This window comes from Schistocerca serialis, chromosome 2, assembly GCF_023864345.2.
Source record: "Schistocerca serialis cubense isolate TAMUIC-IGC-003099 chromosome 2, iqSchSeri2.2, whole genome shotgun sequence".
NCBI lineage: Eukaryota > Metazoa > Arthropoda > Insecta > Orthoptera > Acrididae > Schistocerca > Schistocerca serialis.
This window is the reverse complement of record NC_064639.1, coordinates 291502576-291507626: the sequence shown is the minus strand read 5'-3', so window position 1 is coordinate 291507626 and position 5051 is coordinate 291502576. Positions and strand designations below refer to the sequence as shown.

The 5051-nt window shown below is 46.0% G+C and overlaps 1 non-coding gene across 1 annotated transcript; it reads left to right on the top strand.

Moving 5' to 3' along the window:
* Positions 1–1694: 1694 nt before the first annotated feature.
* On the top strand, positions 1695–1769 carry Trnas-cga (transfer RNA serine (anticodon CGA)). Its single transcript has one exon. It is a non-coding gene; the product is annotated as a tRNA-Ser (tRNA).
* The last annotated feature ends 3282 nt before the right edge of the window (positions 1770–5051 follow it).

Below are 5051 nucleotides of genomic sequence, written 5' to 3'. Positions count from 1 at the left end.
TACAGCTACGCGTTTCTCCTGATTTATATTTATCTCAAACGTATTACATCAGCCGGTAAATGTTTCTAGATGCTGATATGTGGTATTTACTGGAATTAAGGTAAACGTGGAAGGGAGGACCCACCAATGTAACATTATTTTCACACAATCTGTTTATTTGACAGTATATAAAGATGACAGTGATTACAAGACGGCCGGACCTACTGCCCGCCCGTTATCTGGTGAAACAGCGTTGTTTGCTACCACGCTGGACACAGTCTGTGTTATTAAATGCCCTTCTGCAACACTTGAAAACTATATAAGCACCATTGATGACAACAGTGATTCAATTACTCAAAACAGATGACTTAACTTTTAATTTGGAAGCTGTATGTCGAAATGTTCGAGGTTAAGTTGCGCACCTGTGCTTAGACAACATGACAATGATAAGGCGTACTTCAAAGCAACCAACATCTTACCAGAATGAGATTTTCATTCTGCAGCGAAGTGTGCGCTGATATGAAACTTCCTGGCAGATTAAAACTGCGAATGGCAAAGGTCCCGAGTTCGAGTCTCGGTCGGGCACACAGTTTTAATCTGCCAGGAAGTTTCATATCAGCACACACTCCGCTGTAGAGTGAAAATCTCATTCTGGAAACATCCCCAAGGCTGTGGCTAAGCCATGTCTCCGCAATATCCTTTCTTTCAGGAGTGCTAGTTCTGCAGGGTTCGCAGGAGAGCTTCTGTAAAGTTTGGAAGGTAGGAGGCGAGGTACTGGCAGAAGTAAAGCTGTGAGGACGGAGCGTGAGTCGTGCTTGGGTAGCTCAGTTGGTAGAGCACTTGCCCGCGAAAGGAAAAGGTCCCGAGTTCGAGTCTCGGTCCGGCACACAGTTTTAATGTGCCAGGAAGTTTCATATCAGCGCACACTCCGCTGCAGAGTGAAAATCTCATTCTGGAAACATCCCCCAGGCTGTGGCTAAGCCATGTCTCCGCTATATCCTTTCTTTCAGGAGTGCTAGTTCTGCAAGGTACGCAGGAGAGCTTCTGTAAAGTTTGGAAGGTAGGAGACGAGATACTGGCAGAAGTAAAGCTGTGAGTACCGGGCGTGAGTCGTGCTTCGGTAGCTCAGATGGTAGAGCACTTGCCCGCGAAAGGCAAAGGTCCCGAGTTCGAGTCTCGGTCGGGCACACAGTTTTAATCTGCCAGGAAGTTTCATATCAGCGCACACTCCGCTGCAGAGTGAAAATCTCATTCTGGAAACATCCCCCAGGCTGTGGCTAAGCCATGTCTCCGCTATATCCTTTCTTTCAGGAGTGCTAGTTCTGCAAGGTACGCAGGAGAGCTTCTGTAAAGTTTGGAAGGTAGGAGACGAGATACTGGCAGAAGTAAAGCTGTGTGGACGGGGCGTGAGTCGTGCTTGGGTAGCTCAGTTGGTAGAGCACTTGCCCGCGAAAGGCAAAGGTCCCGAGTTCGAGTCTCGGTCCGGCACACAGTTTTAATGTGCCAGGAAGTTTCATATCAGCGCACACTCCGCTGCAGAGTGAAAATCTCATTCTGGAAATATCCCCCAGGCTGTGGCTAAGCCATGTCTCCGTAATATCCCTTCTTCTAGGAGTGCTAGTTCTGCAAGTTTCGCAGGAGAGCTTCTGTGAAGTTTGGAAGGTAGGAGGCGAGGTACTGTCGGAACTAAAGCTGTGAGGACGCTGCCTGAGTCGTGCTTGGGTAGCTCAGTTGGTAGAGCACTTGCCCGCGAAAGGCAAAGGTCCCGAGTTCGAGTCTCGGCCCGGCACACAGTTTTAATCTGCCAGGAAGTTTCAACCAACATCTTAATTTCAATCGTCAACCAAGTTGCGACTGGATCCCAACCTGTCCCTACTTACAATTTTATTTTGACTAAAGCCCTGGTGGCAGTTGGATGTTAATATTTTCAAAGTTAAAGTAATTGTCAGTTATTAAGACCGCTCTGAAGGTACGCCTTAAAACATTACTTGTGAACACTTACTACAACAGAACGCACTCGGCAGAACCACAAGATCCAGTTAGAATACACCAATAATGACCCGTCTTTCAAACCCAGAAACGAGCAGCTTAGTACATCAGGTTGTTCAGCGGAATCCGACGCGTCGGCAGCGTCCACCAACTGCCCCGCCGTCGACGTCAGCAGTAGCGGCCACCAGCTGTGCTCCCTGCTGTTGGTAAACAACCGCCTGCCTACCTTCGGCCCTGGATTCCAGCCGACGAAGCAGCGACACCACCACACCAGAGGCCGACGGAAGAAGAAGGAAAGCATGGGGTAAGACGCTAGCTAGAGCCATCAACGTCACTCCAGGTATGAAACACACGGAGGAACAACTTGTGCCCATGTCCCCCAGTCAAAAGATAGCAGCCATAGACAAAATATTGAGTGAGATAGGAGCAGAGTTAAAAGCTAAGCATGTTTCATCTGCCCTGTTAACCGTCATTAGAGACAAAGTGTTTCCCTTGGCTTTCGAAATAACTAGCCTTGAAGCTAAACTGTCCTGCCTAAACGATGAAAATAGGCGACTAAGACTAGAACTACAGAGAGCCTCGAATCCAGTCAAAGACCCACAAATACAAACTTTGCAAGAGAAGGCTGAGAAGTTAGAGAACGAAAATAGGGAATTGAGTGTAGCGAACCAAGACTTGCAGCAACAAATAAGAGAACTAACTAATAAAGTCACACAACAAGCACAGACACAAGCACAGACACTGACATATGCTGCCGCCTTAACTATAGAGCCCAAAACCAAAGAGGCTCGAAGAATAGATCAGGCTAAAACAAAACAGGCCACAACCCTCTATATCAAATCGACAGAAAATCAAGACGCCAAAGCTGTCCGACAGACCATCACCAAGAATATAACTCCCAGGAAAGAGAATATACATATAAAATCAATCAGAACCACGCAGACTGCAGTTATAGTAGAAACGAAAACACAGGAGGACTGTCGAAAAATAATAGAAAAGACTAAAGACCCGCACACCATTGTCTGTGAAGGACCGCGAAAACGCAAGCCACTCGTGGCAGTATATCACGTGCCAGATACACTTACCGACGAAGAGTTTCTAGAAAGCCTTTATGAGCAGAATCTAAGCGGTGACACCACGAAAGAAGACTTCGACAGAGAGGTCAAAATAAGATTCAAAACAGGGCCTAGGGGAAGGGGTTTCAGTCACCAGATACTGGAGGTCAGCCCACACCTGTACAGAGTCCTTACAAGAAGACAGAGAGTCTACATAGACTTCGAATCACTTTCTGTGAAAGACTATACAGTAGTAAACAAGTGTTTTAAGTGTTGCGACCTAGGACATACGACTAAAATCTGCAGAAAAGCCGACGTCACGCGTGCCAAGTGCGGCAACCAAGGACACAAGCGCAGTGAGTGCAGGTCCGCGGTTTGCGTCTGTATCCCCTGCAAATACAGAGGCCGCGTCTGCAATAAAACAAAAGGAGGTGATTGTCAGACCTATAAACAGCTGCATGACCGGCTCCTGGACAGTATAGACTACGGCAGCTAAAATCAGCACACACGCAAGAAACACGAACGCTCAAAGCCAGTCACCCAAAACACATAAATACAAATCACCGTCAACATTACAGAGAAGCTACCAAAGAGCAATTTCCTGGAGAAGACAAATGAATCTTCTGCCGGAGAATTACGTCGATAATGAACCCATCCCGACCCTAACACACTCAACGACGTTACAGGATAGCTGCATTAATACGATAGAATATATAGATGACATGACAATCTGTGGTTCCATCCACTACGAGGTGGCAAAGCAAATTAAAAGACAATTACACCACTGGATAAACTTCCAAATAACATGAATGCAGAGGATAGATGAGTTGGAAAATGAACTTACATATATTGTGCACAAGACAATGTACAAACAAAACCGACATACTCCCTCACAATTTCTCCCAGCCGAAGTACATCACACCACACATACACAGGATGAACACAAACCAGAATCATCATCACATGGAAAACCCTACGACACACGTAAATGTGAACAGTACATCAAACCAGTCAAATTTGTCTCGGGAGGCACTCTTCACCCCGGGAAAAAGGAACAAGGAACAGACAGGCATGCAGTCCCTGAATCAAAACACATCGAAACACTCAGGCTACAGACCAATACAAAACTCAAAACTACTGGACCCAGACTTATAAAAGTAGACCAATTAGATGAGGACAAATCTGAGGGAGAGACATGTGACATTTGCAACGATGTCAACGTGCGTCTAGCAACAACCTCCACTCCAAACACAAACAAAGACAACATAACACATACAGTCAGTCCCATACAAATCACCACCATCGCCGACACCACGCCAGCAAGCACCACCAACATCAGTGAAAAACGTGTGAAGGCAAACAGCATTGAAGAGGCGTGTGACAAAACGAAAAGTAACCGTGTGACATCCCAAAGAGGTCTTAAAATGTCCCCCAATCAGCGGCCAACACCAAGCCACAACCCGTCCAGTACCACCTCAGAGACCGCAACAGAAACCAGCACCAACAGCAAGCCAGCTGCACCTAATTATGATAATTTAGAACTTAACTTACTTTTAAGTAGGCTAGAGAAAAAAGAGATACTGCAGACAGCGCAGCGGATGCTACTTAGATTGTGCCATCCAAAGGGAGATTCTCTCTGTTTTCCAGTAACTGAGCAAACAGACAGAATCATCCTAAAGACAGAAAATATTCTTACATCAGCAGAGCCGCTGCTCGATCTCATGCTCCAGGTCTGCCTGCGCAGGTCAGAATCTTTCGACTTGGACAAAATATATATAGATCATGTAAGATCACACGGACGAACATATTTTGATTACTCATAGACTGGCAGTAAATGTTTTGTACACGTAAAACACCCAGAACACATAGACAAAAAATGAATATCTTACAACATAACACAAAAAACAGTACGACAGTCAGCGCGGAAATCCCTAAAATAGCACTAGACCTGCAGGCAGACATCATGTGCTTACAAGAACCCTATGACAGAAACGGGCAGCTGATATGTCTACCAAAACATGCTACCAC